We start from the raw sequence: 24,669 nt of genomic DNA, 5'->3' as shown, positions 1-24,669 counted from the left end.
TATTGGGAGCATAAACTTTCATGGGTAAGAACCTCACTTCTTGCATCTGAAGAAGTGAGGTTCTTACCCACGAAAGCTTATTCTCCCAATACTTCTGTTAGTCTTAAAGGTGCCACAGGACCCTCTGTTGCTTTTTACAGATTCAGACTAACACGGCTACCCCTCTGATACTTTATTGTCAATGCAGCCAATTTCGGTGATGTAAGGTCTCCTTCACAAGCCCTTATAAAGAGAGTCAAACCACAGAAATGTTTAGAAGAGAACTTTTTTTTTGTAACAAAATAAGTATCTTCTCTCCAATCTCATAAATATTTAAATAAGTGAGTTATTTATTAATGTGGGGTGAAACGTGGCCTAATCATCTTGTGGATTATACTATTTATTATTGTGGTTGCTTGTTCAATTCAAGTAAAAACCTTGAGGAACCCTCAACTTCCTATTTTCTGAAGCTTTAGGTTAGACTTTGCCTTTATTTGGCAAAGAAAGGAATCTGTATAGTCATAATGTTGCATGACTGCCTTTGCACTCTATGAAGGCCCTTTTGTAAAAAGGCAATTTGTAAATCCCTTTGGGTTCGTTAGTACCCTGTGCTGCCATCTTTGGTGCCTGAAACTCAGGTATTTGAGGAAGGAGTGGTTGGTATTTTTTTTATAAGCATGATGCTGATGGATAAGAGAATGTAGTTGGAAGCCAAAGCTGTTAAACATAGAGCCATGATATATAAGGAGAAAATGGTCAAAGATCAGTTGCACACAGGAAAGTGACAGGTCGCTAGGATTTGTCCAGATCTAATGTAGCATACTAATTACCCTAATCCTATAGCCTCAAAAGGGTGTTATTAAAGAATAGTGTTTGTTTTTATCACTACTTGTGATGCAGAGTGTGCTTTATAAACAGGCTGTGAAGTTCTATGGAGAAAGGTAAATTTAAACTGTCTATAGTCTTGATATTCACAACTTCCCCCCAACTTTAAAATAAAAGGGAACAGGCTCTGCTCCATCTGCAGCGAGCACAAGTTACTCTGCAGCAATAACAAAGTCATTTAGAAAGACAGCTGCTACTACAATGCCCACTGTCTTCTGCTCTTTTCATTTGTTGATGATGTCACTGGCTTATTGACAGAAGCTGTGGTACTGCGCTAAACTGGAGCACTTGCAAGAATCCTAGATGAGAATCCCTGAGACTACAGGGGTTGCTCAAATCTGAGCCAGGAGGAAACACTGATTTTAAAAAATGAATGAACAGAGTTTGCTAAATTGAAATAAAAAACAAATTCTCTTTATTTTCTGAGGAAAAGATTGTGCATTGAATAATGAAAAGGGTGGTTGGATCAAACTCATGTTTGTCATGTTCTTTTTTACTTAATGCTTTCACTGTCATTGGTGTCTCAAAACAATAACATAAAAATACAATCAAGTCTCAATGTAGTATTTGCAGAATTCTGTACATTTCTCTCTTCACTTCGCTATTTTCAATACTCCTGATCAGACATGCCAAACCCGCGAAAAAAATGCAGAAATTGGGCTTGTTTTTGGCTTAATTGGCTTGTGAGTTGCTTGTTGGCTAGTTTTTGGCTTGTAGCTTGTTGTATAGCTTGTTGCTTCTTTTTTTTTGATTGGCTCCTGGCAAGCAGGGGCAAGCAGGGACAAGGGGGGGAGAGAGTCAGGGGTACACAGCTGGCCCACCATAGTCCCAAACTGCATGCCAGGGGGATCTAGTTACATAGTGTTGGGGTTCTTAGGGATTGGCTTGTTTGGGCCTTGTTTTGAAATGTGATTAGCTTGATTTTTGGCTTATTGTGAAAGTCGGGGTGCTTATTTACTGCGTGAAAGTTGGCAACTGTGCTCCTGTTGGCAGATAGTAAGTTAATGCATAGCTGGGGGGTGGAGAGAGGGAGAAAACTCTTGAGCATATGGAGACATCCAGAAAAAGATGTGCATCGTCAGCTGTGATTCCATTGTGTGCTTGCAGACACGATCTGAGCATTTATCTTCTTGGGAATTGCAGTCTTACAGAAGAATTCTTTGGCTTTTAGATGTCAAGATAATGAAGCTTAGGGTAGCAAATAGCTTGCATATTTAACAGTGGATAATACAATTATCAGAACACTTGCTGTGCATTAAAACAGTATTTTTAGCAGATGTAAATAATATCTTAGGAAGTGGTAAAATGGAGTACAGTGTGGATAAAAGATAATTCATATTTGTTTCAATAGTAGTTGTATTTTATTAGCTGTCTACTCATTTCACTACAGTTAATGGTTTGTCAGCACTATTTCCATTGCACAAACACACCCTATATTTAATGATTCAGTAGCTTAGCTGTTTACAATCACATCAGGCAGAAATGTGACATGTAAAATGACATCCTATGTAGTTTGAGAAATTTGGTGTGCAGGATTAAAAAAAAATGCAGGTTTTTAGCTGTTGTCCATTTCCAGGCGGTCTTGGGCAGTTTTTGCAAGGTCAAAAAGAATTAATTTGAGGAAGTTAATCCTTTATGGACCAAGGGCTGGATCCCTGCAAATACTTATTATCCAATGTTACTCCCATGAGTATTCTCACTCAAGTCATTTTGTTGGTTGTTATATTATTATTATTATTTTATTATGAGATAGTGGAGAGCTTGAAAAATAGCTATTGAATATGCACAGATCCTAGCATGTATAATTTTTGTTCACAGCTATGACATTTTTTTCAGTTTATTTTTTAATATACTAGATGCCATTAGAATTAGGACTTTAAAAAATCTATTTTTAAGAGTTTTATGTAAGTAATTTTGGCACAAATTACTTTGAAAAATGCATTATTGCTTTTTTAAAGCTTAAAATAAATTAATTTAAATGTTTAAAGCCACATAACATACTAACATTACACCATTTTTTCCCTTTAGAAATAAAATGATACAACTGCATGACAGTCTTGAATTTCCTTAAATGACTTCTATAACAAAATCTTTTATTAGTATAATCACTAGCTGATCTTACTTTTATTTTGTTCTCATTTTGGCAATTATGAGTGACAGAAAATGTTACTATTTCTTAAGTGAACTCAGACAATTTTTGTTCTGAAAAGCCTTTTTATGTGTATTTTTAGGTTAAAAACATAACCTCTGCAATGCCTAATTATATTTTTTGTATATTATTAAACTTGTTCTCTGGAACAGATAATTTATATTGTGCTAAAATAATACTCCAAAATATTAAATCTACATTTATATATAAATGAAACGGAAAGAGTTTAAAGATCATAAATCAAGGGGCAAATCAGTATTAAAGAGGCTGATTTATTCATAAGTCCTACATAGTACAGATGACATGATCCTCTATTAGGGAGCTTTAGAACATGGTGTGAATTTACATATCTTATGAGCAGTAATTTATTTATTTAGCGTTTGCATATTCAATAGCGGTAAGACTCAGAATGTGGGCCCGATGGTATGGAAACCATGGGATTGCACATTCTTCGGGTTACAATATCTAGATGCATGTGGATGGACAAAGAACAGTGTGAACGCTGAAGAAAAAAAAATTTACACTGTGCACCAAACTGAAAATTTAAAGATAACTAGCACACAGAGCCTTTCACCTTTAAGTTGCCGGATAGAATACATCCCTATGTGTTGGGGACTGAAATTCGTTATTTTGATGATTCTTTATTGAGTGTAAAACGTTGTTGCTCTTGGTGGGATTTCAACTGGGAATATCACAGTTGGCACTCTTAGCGACTGGTTCAGTGGGGAAGTCCAGGATTGAAGAATGTTTATGGAGACTGAAATAATTTCTTGCCTATTAGGAATTAAGGCATATGTTATGGTAGCTCGCACATCTGAACATGCTGTATTTCTGCTGTGTGTGAATATGGGATTTAGTATTTTAGTTCTGTCAATATGGCACCTCTAGTGCGTACTACATATTAATTTTAAACACTCCCACAAAAGCAGTTTAGTGTGTCAGTTATCTATTGCCTACTAATGATATTGGAGGTACTTGTTTTTAAATCAAATGTTCTTAGAGAGAATCTTGGTCGCAGATAAGTTTAATAACGTATTTTTCCACTAACTTTTTGTCATGGATGTTCTCACCAGCTAACTGATTCATCGTTATGACAACAGCAGGATGAGGTAAAAGTGGGCCTGTGAAGAGAAAAGCTCTTTTAAAAAATGTTTCAAGAGGATGTATTCTTAGTACTCATGGAAGTGAGAGACTGACAATACTGTCTAGTTTAATGGGAGACACGTGCAAGCTTGTCTACACAACTCTCCCGTTTTTGCCCTGTAGCACCTCTGTTATTTCTGTCTTTGGGCCTCTCACCAGAAATTTCAAGACATGCTGACTGAGTGCTTATGTTATACAGATATGTCCACAAATATGTGCATGTAGACCATCAAAATAATTTTACTTGTTACACTTGATGCACAAAATTAAACTTGCGTCTTTAGAGATGAAAGGCTAGCTCACCTGTTATTTTCATATCCGAGTCTCCAGCACAAATTCTCTGACAAGGAAAAGGTTATAAGAATGCTATAGGTAAACAGACTTTTTTTTATTTATTTCAAGACTTTTTGAAAGTGTTCTCCAGTATGAAAGTTCACTTTAACTCAATCTTTTTTCTTGTAACTATTAAAGTCAGGACTATAATATTTTAATTTTTTAGTGCCAAAATGTTAGGATTTTTTTTTTGAGGGCTGACCTATTGATTCTTTAATTACTGTAAAGATACTGTAGCTCTAATTACATAGTTTTGTTTTAATTTTTTGTTGCTGTTAATGCTCATGTTGCAAGAGTCTGAAGACTAAATGTATATGACCAAAGACAGAAATATTTAATTCACTTCTCTTGCCCACTCAAGATGGGGATCTCTTCTGGGTGCATCTCTGAGAGAGATAGTCATTCACTGTCTTGTTCTCAATTAAGCAGTAGTACACAGAAGTTTGATGTTAATTGTTTAACTGGTGGGTCAGCTACTACAGACATTGGGGGAAAATGCACCTTCAGCACTGCCATATGTACTTGGTGTGTAATGATGTTCCATTGTGATTGCATTGTGCATGGAAGGGATATTGCAGCTTGAGTGGAAGAGTTGTTCAAAATAATAAAAATGTGTAATATTGGCTACACCTGGGATATATCAGCTATATTTTGTTTTCCTGTTTAGCTTTAAAAAGGTTTCCCTGGGATAACGAGATGTCCTACTGAGTCCCTCTGCCCAGTCATGGTATCTTTCACCTCTAGTTCAAATACAGCCCTGGCTAATGACTGAAAGTTTACCACTGTTCTTAGACTGTAAGGTCTTCAGGGCAGATGCTGTCTATTCATGTGTTTTGTACAGTACCTAGCCTGTCTTCTTGTTCTGTGTCTGTACAGCATCTAGCACTGTGGGAGCCTGGTCCATGACAGGGGCTCTAGGCTGCTATAATATACATGTAATAATAGCACAAAGGGGCCCTGATCCTGATTGTTGCCTTTGAGAACTACCGTAATACAAACACTGAATTCAAATTTAAGAGCTGATGAGTCACCTGTTTGATATGAATTGGGTGGTTTCCATCTGGTTTTCTTGAGACGAGTTTCTGCGTCCCAAGAACCATCACCACAATTGACAGTGGCATCTTTGTTTGCAATTCAGTATCTAAGTCAAGGAATGGATGTGCAAAGATGCTAAACTTCCCTCTCCCTCTGAGAAATTTTCTCCCCAACAACCTATGTTACAGTTGAGACACATTGGGAGGGTGAGTTGGTGCGAATATGTTCATACGGTACCTATTCTCTGGCCAACAAGAGAATTCCAGGCTCCACGCCTAGCTGACACTTTTCATTAAAATTAACTAATTCCATATTTTTTCAATTATCTTGAATGCCCCAATTACATTTCTGTTCTGGAGCACAAGCTAAGTGACTAGTTTCTACAGAATTTAAGTTGTGACGATAACCTTCCCATTGTGAGCCTTTCCATCGAGTGTTGTCGTAGTCTTCAGACAGACCGCTCCCATGCCTCTGCTATTTCTCATGACTTTGCGAAGTGGGACAGATTGAATTTAATAAATACTGGTCAGTTCCACTGCTGCTATTTGGAACCACATGGGCTGCAGTGAAGTTGTCAAGAATCAGGTTAATTTCACTTTGCTATGAAGAGCAGAAGAAGATGGTTCTGGATCTATTCAAAAAAGAGAAGATGACCCAAAAATGACTTTGGAGGAGGAGAGTAGTGGAGAACATTCCCTTGTATTCTCCCATCCACACCTTGTAGCAGCCAGGAAGCTGGGAAGAGAGTTAGAGTAGCAAATCTCATCCCCTACAAAAATCAGGAGACTGATTGGTGATAGTGTTCAAGGGAAGGTGGAGAAGACAGCCTCCTCTACCTACACCGTCCTTCTGGCTCCAGAGAGAACCTTCAGATGAAACACTTCTATGAAAAATGGAGTTTCCCAGCTAGGTTCTAGGGACAGCATCCAGCACTCTCTTCCGCTTTCTCAGTGGTTGATGACTGGAGCTGTAGTAGTGTCCCTGGACCTGCCTCATTAGGGACAGACTAAACTTTGCTATCTGCCTCTGGCTTGTAGGCGTCTGATAATATTTTTCAAATGTTTAAAGATTAGTCATTTTATCTTTGCACCAATCTTCTGAACCATCTCTTCCTCTAGTTGTATTAGTTGTCACTATAAAACAGGGTTACAGATACTTAAATCAAACCAAACTTGTTACTCAAGCAGGAATGAAGACAAACTTAAAGTACCACATATTTGTGTTCTCTAGTACCAACATGCTTTTTAAATGCTGTAGTGGAAATATATGTATCCAAAACACCTACCAAATTAATTGCAGTGCATGTAAACGTATTGTCCAGATTGTCATCTATTCCTTGGTGATAGCTTCTAAGAATGGCCAATTACTGGGTGATATACCACTTGTGAGTGTAAAAAGTTTAAAAAGTTAAAAGTTTATTTTTAAAAGGTATATAGGTGAATAGGACCATCATCAAGAATGTAATTCTTCCCACGCTCTAAATACCATTTTCCTCAAAGCACTTTTTTTTTTTTTTTTGTTTGTTTTTTTTTGGGGGGGGATGCCTTACATAAGTCTTAGAATATAGGTGCGCAGCTTTAATTCATACTTCTGTTTTTCTTGTCAGTCAGAATGAGAAGTAAGGGTAGTATTGGTGTGGTGTAAATGCTTCTTTGGTAGTTTGTTTGGTGTGTACAAATGCCATCTGGCCCTCAAACAGAATCTGTTTATAAAGGTTATGTGGATGATAGAGTGAAGTTAATAAAAAACGGTTACCTTTTGTAACTGTTCTTCAAGATATGTTGCTCATGTCCAGTCCATTGTAGGTGTGTGTGCTCACTACATGCACCAATGCCAGAAGGAGGTTTGGGTGCAGGAGTCGACCATGATCCTGCAAGAGTAGGTCCGGGCGGCTGGGAAGTGGACACGGGGCTGCAACCGCCAGGTCCATGAGCATGCTGAACCAATGCTGGCGAGGCCATGCTGGGGCAATCATAATGACCCATGCCTTGTCCCTCTTGATTTTTGAGAGGACTTTGTTGATAAGCGGAATTGGCGGGAAGGCGTACATCAGGTCTCCTGACCAAAACAGGAGAAAGGCATCGGATAGTGAGCCTCTGCTGAGGCCTTGGAGGGAACAAAACTGATTACGCTTTAGTAGTGAATTTGTTGTATATAGTTGTTAGACACTGTAGAGACAGGAAAGCTCGCCCAAGCAAGGAGATGTTCCAGCACCGTCACTGGCGGTAAAAGGAACTGAGGGAGGTGGAAGCCGGCAGCGCCCCTTATACTGGCACATATGTGCGCCACTCCAGAGGTTCATTAGTAATCTCCGTGGACTCCAGGGAGATTACTGATGAGCCCAGGATGCTGAGTAACACATACCGCCTCCTCAGCCGCCCCAGAACCTGCATGGAGCATAGCAAAAGCTCAGGTTCTTCTTCCGGAAGAGAGAAGAGCTTTTGAATTTTCACAGGGTGGCTTGGGGTCTGCGGAGGTGAGGTGCAGCTATGGGGACTCCAGCCACCCTGGGGCTCCTCTGAGCAGGTTGTGGCGAGGGACTCAGGGCTCTGGCTGGCCCAGGGCTCCTCTGGCCCTGGGGCGGGGGAGGGGAGGGAGAGGCAGGGGGTCCCGGGACTCTGGCCATGGAGGGGAGAGGGGGTTTCAGGGCTCAGGCTGCAGGGGGCATGGCAGGGGGCCTCGGGGCTCCGGCCATGGGAGGGGGAAAGGGGTCTTGGGGCTCTGGCTGCGGGGGTGGGGGTGGGGTGTGTGAGTGGAAGAGGCGGAGCCGGGGTTTAGCCTTCCCAAAGTGGGGCTCCATCCGCTGCCCATAGACATGAGCAAGTACCCCAAGAAGAATATTGCACCTCCTTTTCTCTGAAAGACTGGACACTGCTTTGGTACAGAAATGCTTGTCCTCTGTTCTCCTGGAATCTAAAGGCTACTGCAAATGCATATTTTTTCATTTGTTGGCTAACTGTAATGCTTCCGTCACTCAGGCCAGAAATGTTTGCTTTAAAGTGGACTTTGAAGAGTGGAGAATAACTGAATTTACTGAATGTGGATATAATTTTCAAGAAGTTTAAGTTTTTAATATTGACTCAAGGCTTTTTTATAATAGTTCCTATTTTTAGAGATTTTAGACCCTACGTTTGTTTAAAAAGCAAATCAGACCAACAAATAAAGGAAGCAGTAGCTGTCATGGAGATTTTCTACACTGATTTGGTAAACTCTGCTTCAGGTTCTGATTTTTAAGAAAGGATTAGAGTTCTGATATATGTGAGGAACAGCTAGTTGAGAATCTTGGTTATCCTGGACTTATTTTCACAGAAAATAAAGTACACAGGGTTCAAATTAATTTTCACCTATTAGTTGCTATCACCATGGGTTTGCATGCAGTCAGCAGTAATTCCTGTAAAGGGAATGGTGTGTATATGGAGTAATTCAGACAGCTGCACAGGATTATACCATGATCTCTGAACCAGATATTATACTGCAAAGTTTATAATGTTCTCTTTCTCAGTTAATGATCAGTACATTATGTTAAACATACTGTAATATTAATGTAATTTCAATTTCTCTATTCAAAAAGACTAACATTTCTCTTTTACTTTTGTTTATAGCACACTTGAGATGTATCTGAGTACTGAAGCTCACACACACACACATGACCTACAGAACTGATTTGACTGCCTCACTGAGTCTTGGTGAGTTATCTATGAACTATATACATTTAAATACTGTTGTTACAGTTATAGCTCCTTCAGTAGAGAATTTGATGATCAAGTAAGGAATTTTTATATGAATATTTAGGGCACAGACATAAAAACACCTGTCTTAGATAACATACAAACTAATTAATAAAATGCGAGTACGAAAAGAAAATTTCAAAGGCCCATTTTGTGAAAATATTTTTGGCTGGACTACTCATGTAAGGACTATTCACAAGAGCGTAGGATCCAGGATGAGGTTCTGTGTTGGGAAAGAAAGTAAGCAAATATATGCTGAAGCTACTCAAGGAGTAGTATATTTTAAGATTAAACCAAATAAATACTTTTATCATCTACCTAATGGACTTTTTACTTTCCAAATGTGTGGTCTTTCTTATAGTAAAAGGTTATGTTGCAAAAATAGAACTCTTTCCTTCTACCAGCACTAATAAACTACTTACATTGTGGCTGAAACAAATATAATGACAACCAAACAACTAATTGCTCAGGAATGATATACCTGTCTGAATCCATTCACGAGAAGGGATAATACCTCTGATAGTGAGTAAAAAGAGACCTCCTCTCCTGTAGCTTGTTTTAAATTGATGATAATTTTGTAGTTTAACAAAACTTAGCAGCAGAAGATAAATACTATATTTTATTTTAGGCTTGTTTAACGTAAGAAAGGTACTCCATACTAATTTAGAAGGTTCTGTATAAAATCTAGAGACATTTTTTTTTTCTTTTTGTGTGAGATCCCTTTCAGGATTCCCAAGAAAATATATTCCCTTTAATGCGTTGTAGAATGACTTACTGAAGACTAATTATAAATGCGCATTTTTGAGACTTGCACATATTTAAGTATGCAGGTAGGTAGTTACGCTAAGTAACAGGGTTCTTAATGTGTTTAGCAGTTTGAAAAACATTAAAAAATTATGGGCTAAAATATGTATATCTGTGTCGGGTATCTTTTCATCTTTTACAGTTATATTAAGCAAATTTTGGAGAGCAAAAAGAATTTTCCTTAAAAATAAATAAATAAATAAATAAAAACAACAAAAAAATCCACTTTTCTTTATCGTCAGTAAATGAAAATACCACAAAGATTAATATATACAAAGACTAAATGGATTGTATGCTACCTCTTTTTTGCTTTTCTTAACTATTTATTTAGTCAGAATAATTCTTAATTCAGATTCATTCAATGAAAGTTTATAATCTGATATTCAATTAAATCGTATAAACATATATTAACCTGTCTTTCTTAATTTAAACTATTGTACCACAAATTGCAGAACTTAAACTGTGTGTTTCTAGGAAGCTCATTATTAATTTGATGTGCATAATTATAATATGCAGGTCACAGTCTCTCTATAGACAGGAAAATTCTGTAATACATCTGTTTTCCTAAACATTTTGAGTAGTGCTTTCCCTCATTTCAAAAATCAAAACAATTAGTAAGTGAAAATCTTAAAGTATGTGTGGTATTTTGCAGTTCATAAAAAGCTTTATGGTAGCATAATTTATATACCTGGTATTGCAACCATTTATGAGCACCTTCTTTCCAGAGGGATATACAAATTCTGGAGAAGATGTATAATAAATTGGAATAAAATAAAGTCTACTAATTGATCAAAGGTATAAAGAATCTTTGCTGTGTTTTAATTAGAAGTTTGAAGAGGAGTATATGAGGATCTTATTGCAGCATATATGTATAGAGATTTAGGTTAAAAAAAAAAATTCAAACGAGGCAGTAGAAGAACACATGACCATTCTTTGACATTAAAAATAAGTGAGAAGTTTTGTTTTTCTCCAAATATGATCAGAATTCTCTGTTCTTGGTAGTAGAAAAATCTGGTTTACTAGTATTCAAGGAAAAATAAACAATTACTTGTACACCAGTGCTATATCAAGGTTGAATTAGATGGTTAGGTATAGTGATTTTCACACAAACAGGGTTAATATGATTGCCTAATCTGGGGTCTGGAAAGAAATTTTCTGCAGGGCATATTGGCAGTGACCACAGGGCCTTTCACCTTTATTTGAAACTCTGAGCAGTGATCTTCTGTTAAGATTAGACGGGTGCATCCCATTGATCAATTTCCAGCCATTGGTAGTGGGCATTGACCTTTCTGTTTTTTTGTGATGTGCAAATGATTGTGATACCATAAATTTAACACTTTGACGTCCCTGTGAAATCAAAGAAGATCAATTATTGAAGTGTTAAACTTATTGTTTTAAAAAAACCCTGTGAATAGCAAAAATATAAATTAAGTTAATGGGAAGCAGATTGTTTAAAAAATAAATTATAGTTTTAAATAATATACAAGTCTGTCTCCGGTTCTGAGCATACAGTCTCCACACATGTAAAACTCACAATAAATTCAATGGATTTGTTGCATGGGAGCAGGTGCTGTGCAACTGAGCTGCTTATTGTGTTGGAGAAATGTGAATATGAAATATTATATGTGAATAGGACTGTTTTAAAAGATAAACACCTATGTTTGAGATCCTCTTTTCTTAAGTAGCTACATTAAGATAGTTACTTTTAACTTTTTAGTTTAAAATGAATTAAATGAAAAGTATTTTGGAAATAAGAGGATAACTGGAAACTAACTTAACCAATATTTAACAAGTGGATTAAATTATAGCTGAATAATGGGCCTTGAATAATTTTTTTTTATTTTATTCCTTATTTTGGTCACAACCTTTTTATATTAACAAAGGCACAGTATATACACGTTTGCAGAAGAAAGAGCCATCCTCAGAGGAAAATCTGTGTGTGTGTGTGCGTGCGCACACACACACACACACACATATATAGATATGTGATGTAGATTGATTGCACTGTGTCATCAATGTTAGAGCCTGGGAATGCTACGGGGTCAAGAACAGGACAACTGAGCACTTGTATCATCAAGGAAGATGACATACATTTACTCAGGCAAATATTCCTCAGTGCCTGCCCTTAGCCTCCAAATTGAGGCTCGTGAAAGATCTGTCCAACTCAGATCTTGACAGTAAATAGTATTAATTAAATATAGGGCTTGACAATGACACTGATAACTTGGATCAAGGCCAGTAGATTTTGCCTTGGTTTTCTGAAAATTGAATTGCACTGATCTGTTTATCTGGCAGCTTTACAGTACAGTAAATTAAAGATCCACAGACACATGTCTGTATGTTAATGTGGTTGAATTTCTATTTTTATAATGATGCCACAATGCCCGGGCATTAAAGTAGCAGATACTCAAACAGAAAACTAACTTTACTGGCTAAAGTACCAAGTGAAGGTCAAGTTTATTAAGCTAATGTCTGGCAAAGTGCCATTGCAACCTTATTTTTTATATGAAAAGATTTATTGTGAAAAGTTATACAACTTATTTTTAAATAAACTTTGGCTTTATTCTGTATCCAGTTTCAAAATGAACTATCATCACTAAAGTCTTATCGGCTTTGGGCTTGCCCACACTTGCAGAGCTGCAGTGGTTAGTGAATATGCTACCTATGCCGACGGTAGAGTTTCTCCCATCATTGTAGGTACTCTACCTCCCTGAGAGGCAGTAGCTACATTGACGGGAGAAGCTCCTTGCGTCAACATAGCACTGTCTACACCAGGAGTTCAGTTGGTATAACTGCATCATTCAGGGCAGTGGATTTTCCATATCCCTAAGTGATGTAGTTAGACTAATATAAATTTGTAGTGTAGACCAGGGCTTTAAAAAGAAGTTAATTATACCTTAATCATTTAAACATTTTTCTAGGATCCTGTGTACTTGACCAGAATAATTTCTCTTGGGGATTTTAAGGAAACTGATCATACGAGCGAGTGTATTTTCCAAAGTTTGAGTAGTGTGTCTATAGCCATTTGTGACTGGCATGTTGCTCAAATACCAGATTTTAGTGTGCACATTTAGAAGTTCCCCTTTACACATTTTTAGCTCATCCTCTTCCCATCCTTCCCCTCCCCTGAAACGCTTTATCAAAATAGCATGGAGTTCCATGAATCATATCTGCAGGAAGGGAGGGAAACACTTCTATTATGTAAATTAAATTCCTTTTTAATCTTTCATAAAAAAAAAATAAAGATACTTAGCTCTTAAAAATATAATGGTTCCATTGAAAACCTGCAAATTGACTCTGACTTTTTTGTGAAGTTATTTCTCTCCTTTCAAATAATTTAAATGTTTGGCTACAGCAGTATTACACTATTGTACAAGAGGTGATTGAATTGTAGCTTCCATTTCTGTCTACAGATATGTTGAAATTTGTTTCAAATATGGTTCTGGATAGTAGATAATATGAAGTAACTTTCTCTGCTGTTGTGGACTGGACAAACTGTGTTAAAACTGTTGTACAAAATCATGCTGTAGCCGTCCCACCATAAACAAAGGTGAGACATACTAATATTCATACACACAAAGTATAGATATTACATGTATATTATAAATCTGCATTAAAAAGCCTGCAATATCTTGGGCGGGGTCGGGGCGGGGGGAGAAGAATTCACCCTGAAGTCACTTTTTGGACAGCACTATACTAGTTTTATTACTACGGGCCATATTCTGCCCCTCTTACATTGTTTGGTACTTTTACTGCAGTAAGGTACTACATCTAGCCTTTTATGTTGTGTTTAGAAGCTACAGTGATGACCAGTCTAGGAGTATGTAAAATAGTTTAGGAGGGTCATTAGCCAGCAAATCAGTTCATCCTTGACCGCCAATGGTGAGGATAACTATACTAGCACCTTGCCAACAAGAACAGGCTAAAATGTGGTTCTCTTCCTAATGGTATTTTGGTGCTCCAGTAGACACACCTTAATTTTAAACCAGGAGAAGGAGTGATGATCCAATGGCTAAAGCATTGGGCTTGGATTTAGGAGATCTGGGTTCAGTTCCTTGATCTGTCACAGGTTTTCTGTGTGACCTGGGCAAATCTCTCACCCTTAAAAGGGGGATGACTCCCTTTCTCACATCTTTCTTTATCTGTTGAAATGGTAAGTGCTGTGGGGCAGGGACCGTATTAGGAAAGTGCCTGGTAAAAACTCTGTAGTTAGGTTGCATTCGAAATGGGCTTGAAATGCATAAATACCTGTTTTTCTCTAGAAGAAAGTGGCCAATGGGTGTGAAATTTCACACAGGGTTAATTAATTTTCTATTTATTTATTTTTTTTGTTTGGTTCCTCTTCATAAAGATTTTTAATGGGAAGTCTTTGAATTTAGGCTCTAGCTGAATTTTTTCAGTCTTATTTTTCATTGTTGATTAGTATCACTTAAAACATAAGACTAGCCAGTAGTCCATCAGACCAATGGTCCATCTAGCCCAGTATCCTGTGTCTGACAGTGGTTGGTAACATGTTTCAAAGGGAATGAACAGAATAGGGCAATTATTGAGTGATCCATCCCTTGTTTAATCCCAGCATATGGTAGTCAGAGATTTAGGAATACCCAGAGCATGGGGTTGTGCCCTTGACTATCTTGGTTAATGGCCATTGATGGACTTATCCTCCATGAACTTATCTAATTCTTTTTTGAACCCAGTTACGCTTTTGGCCTTCACAACAACCCCTAAAAACGAGTTCCACAAGTTGACTGTGCGTTATGTGAAGAAGTATTTCCTTATGTTTTGTTTTAAACCTCCTTTGTGTGTTAATTTCATTGGAGGGCTCTGGTTCTTGTGTTATGTGAAGGAGTAAATAACAATTCCCAATTCACTTTCTTCAAACCATTCATGATTTTATTGACCTCCATCATATTCTCTCCTTCCCTCCTACCCCCCGGTTGTCTATTTTCTAGGATAAACAGTCCAAGTCTTTTTAATTTCTCCTCATATGGAAGCTGTTCCATACCCCCCAATAATGTTTGTTGCCCTTCTCTGTACTTTTCCCAATTCTAATATATCTTTTCTGAGATGGGGCAATCAGAACTGCCTTCGGTATTCATGATGTGGGGGTACTATGGATTTATAGTGGCATTATGACATTTACTGTCTTATCTATCTTCTTCCTAATGATTCTAACATTCTGTCATTTTGTTAGCTTTTCTGACTGCTGCTGCACATTAAGCAGATATTTTCAGAGAACTAGCCACAATGACTACAAGATCTTTTTTGAGTGGTAACAGCTAATTTAGACCCTTATCATTTTGTTTTGAGACTGTTTTCCAGTGTGCATTATTTTGCATTTATCAACATCAGTTTTCATGTGCTATTTTGTTGCCCCATCACCCAGTTTTATGAAATCCCTGTGCAACTCTTTGCAGTCAACTTTGGACTTAATGATCTTGAGTAATTTAGTATCATCTGCAAACTTTGCTACCTCACTGTTTACACCTCTACACATATCATTTATGAATATGTTGAACAGTCCCGGTACAGATCCTAGAGGGACCCTTCTATTTACCTCTCTCCACTGTGAAAATTGACCATTTATTCCTACCCTTTGTTTCCTGTCTTTTTAACCAGTCAGTGATCTATGAGGGGACCTTCCCTCTTATCCCATGACTGCTTACTTTGCTTAAGAGCCTTTATTGAGGGACCTTCCCACTGGATAACCTTTGTCCACATGTTTATTGACCCCTTCAAAGAATTCTAATAGATTGGTGAAACATGATTTCCCTTTACACAAAACACAAAAGCAGTGTTACCTCTTCCCAGAAAATTGGGCTCATCTACGTGTCTGATAATTTTGTGCTTTACTATTGTTTCAACCAATTTGCCTGATACTGAAATTTGGTTTACAGGTCTGTAATTCCCAAGATTGCCTCTGGAGCCCATTTTAAAAAATTGGTATTACATTACCTATTCTCCAGTCATCTGGTACAGAGGTTGATTTAAGCAACAGGTCATGGACCACAATTAGTAGTTCTGCAATTTCATATTTGAGTTCTTTCAGAATTCTTGGGTGAATACAATCTGGTCCTGGTGATTTTATTACTCTAATTCATCAATGTGTTCCAAAACCACCTCTGACATTTCCATCAGGGACAGTTCGTCAGATTTGTCACCTTAAAAGAATGCTTTAGGTTTAGGAATCTCCCTCACATCCTCTGCAGTGAAGATTGATGCAGAGAATTCATTTAGCTTCTCCACAGCGGCCTTGTCTTCCTTAAGTGGTCCTTTAGCATCTTGACCATCCAATAGCCACACTGATTGTTTGGCAGGCTTCCTGCTTTTGAGATACTAAAAACAAATTTTGCTGTTTGGTTTTTGTGTCTTTTGCTAGTTGTTCTTCAAATTCTCTTTTGGCCTGCCTAATTACACTTTTACACTCTGCTTGTCAGAATTTATGCTTTCTATTTTCCTCAGTAGGATTTGACTTCCAGTTTTTAAATGATACCTTTTTTCCTCTAACAGCCCCTTTTACTCTTGTAGTTTAGCTATGGTGTCATTTTTTGGTCCTCTTACTGTTTTGTTTTTGTTTTTTATTTGGGGTATACATTTAGTTTGAGCATATATTATGGTGTTTTTAAATAGTTTCCATGCAGGATGCAGGCATTTCACTCTTGTGACTATTCCTTTTAGTTTCTGTTTAACTAGCTTCCTCATTTTTGTGTAGTTCCCTTTTTTTTAAGTTAAATATTACTGTAGTGGGTTTCTTTGGTATTTCCCCTCCTACAATGATGGTACATTTAATTACATTATAATTGGTATTACTGAGCGGTTCAGCTATATTCACCTCTTGGACCAGATCCTGTGCACTACTTAGGACTAAAGCAAGAATTTCCTCTCCCCTTATAGGTTCCAGGAGCTGCTCCAAGAAGTAGTCATTAATGGTATCTAGAAATTTTATCTCTGCATCCCATCCTGACATGTACCCAGTCAATATGGAGATAGTTGAAAACCCAATAATAATGGGGGATTTTTATTTTTGTAGCCTTTCTAATCTATCTGAGCATTTCACAGTCTCTGTCACCATCCTGGTCAGGTGGTCAGTAGTATATTCCTGCAGCTATACTCTAACTGTTCAAGCATGGAATTTGTATCCATATCAGTGGCAGTTTGATTAATCGAAGAGTTTTACTATATTTGACTCTACTGTTTCTTTCACGTATAATGCCACTCCCCCACAGCATGACATACTCTTTCATTCCTGTATATTGTGTACTCTGGTATTACCGTGTCCCATTGATTATCATCATTCCACCAAGTTTCTGTGACAAAATATGTATCTACACAAAAATTAGTAGAGAGGTGGTGGGTGGGTCTGAGAAGATTGCTCCATGGCTGTGAACTCTTCATATCAGCCACTTAAATTGTCCATAACTGGTAATAGAAATTAAATATATTTGACTACAAGGGTTTTAATATAAACGAGTTTCCCATTGCTATTAATGCATTGTGGGTGTTTTTACCTAGTGGCTTCTCCATTCAACACTCTTCGATCAAGTCAGTGTAAACAGTGATTGATTTAAACATCTTGAAGACCTGAAAGAATTGTGTACGTAAGATCAGAGTATCATGTAGTTAGATGTGTCACTAGCACAGAAAACCTGGGGAAAAGCAAAAATGTGAGCTTTCGACTATGTGCATAGCAAAGTGAGGAATACAGTTATGCTTTTTTTAAAAAGCTAAAAAGTTCTTTTTAAATGTAATGAAAAATTAATACACTTCTACTGATGTTGACATGATCTTTAGACTACTCTTACTATTTTAATTTTGTGAAAAAAAAGTTTATAAATCTAGTGATGATTTGGTCATATGAATGATATTATGTTCTGTTACACTTGTGCAAATACAGAATTCCACTAAAGTTATACTGCTGTAATTGAAAGAGGAACATCACCTACTCTTGCTTAGGAAAAGGAAATCCCCTCCCCGCCTCACCTTTTTACCAAGATTGGATTTAAAAAGGGGAATAAGGGACCTCCAAAAAAAAAAAAAAAATAGCAAGTGTAAACTTGCTATCATCACTGTAGAAGAGATGTTCTGTAGCACTCCTAATTGAAAATACTCTCTCATTTGCATTAGTTGAATTTACAGAAGAGGTCTCTGCTGTATTTTTATTGATTTTGCTTGTTGCTAACAAGGAAGCAGTTAATAAGGAATTGTTGTTTTTAGGGCTGTCAAGTGATTAAAAAATTTAATCGTGATTAATCACGTTGCTAAACAATAATAGAATACCATATATTTCAATATTTTTGGATGTTTTCTACATTTTCAAATATATTGATTTCTATTACAACACAGAATACAAAGTGTACAGTGCTCAGTTTATATTAATTTTTTATTCCAAATATTTGCACTCTTAAAAAAAAAAAGTATTTTTAGTTCCCCCCATTGCAAATACTGTCATACAATCTCTTTATCATGAAAGTTGAAATTATAAATGTAGAAAAAAACTGCATTCAAAAACAAAACAATGTAAAACTTTAGAGCCTACAAGTCCACTCAGTCCTACTTCTTGTTCAGCCAATCACTCAGACAAACAAGTTTGTTTACATATGCAGGAGATAATGCTGCCTGCTTTTTGTTTACAATGTCACCTGAAAGTGAGAGTCACCTGTTGTAGCTGCTGTCACAAGATATTTACGAGCCAGATGCGCTAAAGATTCATATGTCCCTTCACGCTTCAACCATCATTCCAGAGGACAGGTGTCCATGCTGATGACCGGTTCTGCTCGATAACAATCCAAAGCAGTATGGACCGCCACATGTTCATTTTCATCATCTGAGTCAGATGCCACCAGCAGAAGGTTGATATTTTTCTTCTTTGGTAATTCGGGTTCTGTAGTTTCTGCATCAGAGTGTTGCTCTTTTGAGACTTCTGAAAGCATGCTCCACACCTCATCTCTCTCAGATTTTGGAAGGCACTTCAGATTCTTAAATCTTGGGTCGAGTACTGTAGTTATCTTTAGAAATCTCACATTGGTACCTTCTTTGTGTTTTGTCAAACCTGCAGTGAAAGTGTTCTTAAAACAAACAACACGTGCTGGGTCATCATCCGTGACTGCTATAACATGAAATATATGGCAGAATGTGAGTAAAACAGACTAGGAGACGTACAAGTCTCCCCCAAAGAGTTCAGTCCCAAATTTAATTAATGCATTATTTTTTTAATGAGCATCATCAGCATGGAAGCATGTCCTCTGCAATGATGGCCGAAGCATGAAGGGGTATATGAACGTTTAGCATATCTGGCACATAAATATCTTGCAATGCTGGCTTCAAAAGTGTGAACGTCTGTTCTCACTTTCAGGTGACATTGTAAATAATAAGCAGACAGCATTATGTCCCGTAAATGTAAACAAACTTGTTTCTCTTAGTGATTGGTTGAATAAGAAGTAGGACTGAGTGGACTTGTAGGCTCTAAAGTTTTATGTTGCTTTGTTTTTGAGTGCATTTATGTAACCAAAAAAAAAAATCTACATTTGTAAATTGCACTTTCACGACAGAGATTGCACTATAGTACTTGTATGAGGTGAACTGAAAAATATTATTTCTTTTGTTTATACTTTTTAGAGTTAAAATAATAATATAAAGTGAGCACTGAACACTTTGTATTCTGTGTTGTAATTGAAATCAATATATTTGAAAATGTAGAAAAACATCCAAAAACATTTAATAAATTTCACTTGGTATTCTATTGCTTAACAGTATGATTGATTAAAATTGCGATGAATCACGGTAATTTTTTGGAGTTAATTGTGTGAGTTAACTGTGATTAATCGATAGCCCTAGTTGTTTTGTTATAGTGACAATATCTTGAGGGGAAGGAGAAGTTGAGTGAAATAGCCCAACATAGGGTTTTGTATGACGATATGCATGTACATAGGGTGAGTTAAGAATCTTTTTTGCATTTTTATAATTGAAAATTTCTGTGTTTAAAAAAACAAACAAACAAAATGAAACAACCTATAATTTTTCCACAAAACTAAGTTTTGTATAACTGAGATGAGCTGACATACATAGTCAGTTGCATATTTTGTCATGTTGCTTCATTCCTGGTATCTGCTAATTTTGTATCTTATATGTAATACCTAGTGGTGGGCTCCAGTGGCTCTTTACTGATGCCACAAGCTCAAGCTACTCCTGTGCTGAATACTCAATTGCCAGGTGAGCACCTTTTTGCAGGCTTGTTGGTAGCCAACCAGGAAAATTTGTTCTATAGGCCTTTTGAGTGTCTAGGAGTGCACCATCATCAACAAACAATTCTGGTAAGGTGGCAGCCAACCATATAGGGAAATAGTTGAGAATTTGGGGGTTTAACTCTAAAATGTCATTTAAATTTGTGGTAGAAATCACATTTAATCCCTAAAATTGTCTTATATGTATAATTATATCCAAAGGAGTTAGGGAAGGGATGTAGCCTTAGGGAGAAAGGATGGCCTTGTGCTTTAGGCACTGGCTAGGGAGTCAAGAGATCAGTTATCAGCTTGCAGTTTTGTCATAGACTCCCTGTGTGACCTTGAGCAAATCATTTCAACCATCTATGCCTCAGTTGTCCATCTATAAAATGAGGCTCATATTTTTCACAGGGGTGGGTGTAAGGATACATTCGTTACTGTTTGTGAATTGCTCAGATTTTATGGTGGTTGGGTTTATATAGGTGCACAGAACAATTACTCATTTTTGCTTTCCATTTTAGAAAACACTAGTCAAATAAGAGGCCATATTTTCTGTTAGCTGTGCAGGACATGAAGCAGTGGAATTTTGAAAAGTCTTGGAGGGAGTTTACCAGCTAAACCTGTGATCAACGGGCTCCTGCCATATTATTAAATGAGAATCAGTCTAAATTGTTTTGAGTCAACTGTAATTTTGCTTGCTTACATTGTTAGATAAAACATCAAGTAGGTAGATATAGCCTTTTAATTCCATCTCCTGTGAAATGTGAAATTATCTTTGTGGAAGTACTCTCTGAAATTCTACTTTAACACTTCAGTATTCAGTTAAACTTTCTCTGTATCCTCTGTAGAATTATTTTATTTGTTTTAGGGCCCAGTAGATCAGGAAACAAAATGCACTTGGAAGTTCTGGAGTGGGGGGAAATATACAGTGCGGTCTTGCTCAGCTCAAGGAAAATGGGATATCTGTAAATTACTATAGGTACTATATATGTATAGGCGTGGCAGAATTTGATTATTGTTTTTTTTAAATAAAGGATGGATAATGTTTATTTTAAACTTTTTTTCAATATTTATCAATTTAAATTTTCAGTTGTGCAAAATTATGGGTTAATTGTTTTTCAGTTTTTGTTGTCTTAAATTCCCACAACTGTGGGAACTTGTGTGTGTGTGTGTGTGGGGGGGGGGGTCAGACAATTATTTAATGACAGTAGACATTGAAATTCAAAAAGTTAACCCTTTATAGCTGTCAATGTCAAAATATACCAAGTAAATACCTTTAAATCAAACTCTAAAAACTTCTCAAGTCGCATTTTTCTCAAGTAGCATTTGCTATATGTAAATTTCAGTTATCATCAATGGAAATATTTTTTCATTGGTTGGTGTATGTATACTGATATTTACCAACAAAAATCTAATCCTTCCGAGCCTACATATATAATCTCTTAATAAAATCCCATGTAGGGAATGTTATTTTAAAATGAGATTGTTACTTGATTAGTGAGCAAGTATTTTCATAAATGGGGCTTGTTTTTTAAGAGATACTTTCAGCTTAAAAAAACACACTGAGGGTTTTTATTTTTAATTTACTATTTGTTACAAGTAACACCTTAATTTTTAATTCTACTGATTTTGTTGTGGTTTTTGTTTATTTTGTGTATTAGCTTTCACTTTGTGTATGGTCAATTTCACTACTTCCTTTGTATATGTATAGTAAGCTAGCTTACTCTTGTTTGTGTGTATCCTTCAGGCTTCAACAAAGGAAACTTTTTTGTTTAAAAGAAAATGATTATTAAACCACATAAATTGACTGGAGGACTCAGAGAGGTGTTGTTGTACTTGTAACTAATTTTAAATCATTTTTTATAAAAAATAGATTTCAAGTTAATGGTATACCTTAAACTCATAAATTATTGTATGATATTAAGATTATGAACACACATAAGTTCTGCATTTTGACAGTGTAAAGAAGGAAACCAAGCATTCTGCATATTTATATACATTGTGTTTAACCTGTATAAACATTTTAAAGTTAATCTGAAAATGTAAAAAATTTCCCATATGAACAAAGTATCCCATATGAACAAAGTAAGAGGAGCATTCAGCCATTAGTATCTTGAGCTTGCAACTTTAAACCTAACTTTTCCCCCCTAATGAACTCACTCTACCTTTTACTCTGTTTATGTTGGACATTCAGTGCATAATACTCACTTGGTTTTTTTTGGGGGGGGGGAAAGGGGAGGGGAGGGACAGTTCTGTTGCAGATCACCTTTAAAAGATCCATAACATACTTAGCCATGTTTTAGCAGGCTATGTATATCTTTGTTACAAATTAAATTGCATTTTTGAACATCTATGGTTTCTGATGTCATAAAGTATAAATTACTACAATGAAAATCTTAGTGGAATAAATCATTTAAACTGCACTTAGCGTCTCTTTAGGATTATTGAGTAGAGACAAGCTGTGTGCTGTGCATTGCAGATATTAAGAAATATCAGAAGCTTTTTTTAACATAAGTTTTGAAATGAGTTGTGGGCTGAGCTCCAGCACTGCTAGGAGCATAGCCCATCGTGCAGTAGTTCCATTATCATTTTATATCATATCAGATGCATTTATTTCAGTTAAGATTTCAGTTTTTAATAACTTTGGTTAATGTTTTTAATTCACCATATAATTATTGTAACTTACTGCTGTTTCAAAAATAATTTACAAAAATAAGGCCCAAGCAATTCAGTTTTTTAATTTAAATGTATATTTGATGGGTTGGGCTTGGTTTGTTTTTTGTAACTGGTGACAGCTGTGAAAGTTAGAGGCCTGACCGCAAAGGTTTTTTTTGTTCTCTTTTGTTTTTTTGTGAGGTGAAAGTAGGTGAAATAGAGTACAATCACCGGCTGCCTGGAGAGTTTAAAAAAATCTTACTTTTACTTTTCCATGCTTTCTAAGAGAGGGGGAAATCATTTTAATAACATTATTGAACAAAGATTTTTTTAAAACAAAATGTACAGCATTCTTTACAATATTCTCATCAAATGCTAATTTTAAAATTTATTTCAATTCATTCACAAGAAACCCTCTGTTTGCTCTGGGGAAAGGTGGATACTGAAGTAAGATTAGTTGGTTGTAGCAGAAGTAAGCAGGCTCATGAGCTTGTATTTGAAGTATTTCTGGGGCCGAAGAATTGGCCTGCTTTTAACTTCAAACTAGATATCTTGCTATTGCTGGGGCTACCATTCATTATTTACTGAAAATAATGGTGCCAGAGTAGGAATAGTGGAGCAGCATTTAAATAAAAAGTAACATTCTGGCCAGTAAATACCACAGCAGTGTATACCCCATCCCACTCTACATGCCTTCACCTCTCTGCAGAAGCCCTGCCAAATATATGCCCTGAAAGTGAAGAGATTAGGGCTATTTTGGATCAAGAGTAGAAACGAGTTCCAGAGACGAGAGGCCTTTGTGGAGAATGCCTAACCTGCTGCCACCTTCTCTCTTAGAGGGGAAATTCAAGCTCAGGTGCTGCCCTCAACTCCGGTAATGTGGCATGGGGAGAGAGGTGATCTCTCAGGTAGTCAGGTTCTAGGCTTTTTAGATCCAAGCCAAAGCCCTGAATGCCACCTAAACACTAACTATATAAGTAGGGCCCTACCAAATTCACGGTCCATTTTGGTCAATTTCATGGTCATAGGATTTTTAAAATAGTAAAGTTCACCGTTTCAGATATTTAAATCTGAAATTTCACGGTGTTGAAACCGTGGGAGTACCAACCCTAAAGGGGATTGTCGGGGGTTACAAGGCTATTGTAGGGAGGTTGCAGTACTGCCATCCTTACTTCTGCGCTGCTGCTGGCAGTGGTGCTGCCTTCAGAACTGGGCAGCGGGAGGGCGGTGGCTGCTGGCTGGGAACCCAGCTCTGAAGGCAGTGTTGCCACTACCAGCTTCACAGAAGTGAAGGGTGGCATGGTATGGAGGGTTGTCACTTTTAGGGGGAGGGAGGGCTGGCCTTATGGGTGGGTGACTACGCAGGGTGCTGTGGTCAGGGGGCGCTGTGGCCTCTCTCCCCCACCCCGCCCCCAGCCAGCCTTTTAACCCCTGGGTGCTGGGCCTTGAGCCGGGGAGGGGCAGGGCTGAGGGCATCCCAGCAAAGGGATCCTACCATGCACTGGGCTCCATGCTCCCACCTCCGGGAACCTCCCCTGGATGCAGCAAGCAGCTGCTGGTGATGGCGCAGAAGTAAGGCAATACGATATCATGCCACCCTCACTTCTGCGCTGCTGCTGGCAATGGCGGTACCTTCAGGGCTGAGCTCCTGGCCAGCAGCCGCCACGCTGCTCTGAAGGCAGCGCTGCCGCCAGAAGCAGCACAGAAGTAAGTGTAGCAATCCTATGACCTCCTCCCC

General features: G+C 37.3%; 1 protein-coding gene across 2 annotated transcripts in view; it reads left to right on the top strand.

Moving 5' to 3' along the window:
* Positions 1 to 24,669, top strand: part of NCOA2 (nuclear receptor coactivator 2) — a 275,696-nt gene that overhangs the window by 15,068 nt on the left and 235,959 nt on the right. For both annotated transcript variants that reach the window (XM_026662482.1, XM_026662487.1), the window contains exon 2: positions 9,127 to 9,210. The gene's annotated coding sequence lies outside the window, so the exon portion shown is untranslated. The remainder of the gene's footprint in view (positions 1 to 9,126; positions 9,211 to 24,669) is intronic.

This window comes from Terrapene carolina, unplaced genomic scaffold (assembly GCF_002925995.2).
Source record: "Terrapene carolina triunguis isolate 2854851 unplaced genomic scaffold, T_m_triunguis-2.0 Scaffold58, whole genome shotgun sequence".
Taxonomy (NCBI): domain Eukaryota; kingdom Metazoa; phylum Chordata; order Testudines; family Emydidae; genus Terrapene; species Terrapene triunguis.
The sequence above is the reverse complement of the archived record's forward strand: the minus strand, read 5'-3'. Positions and strand labels throughout refer to the sequence as shown.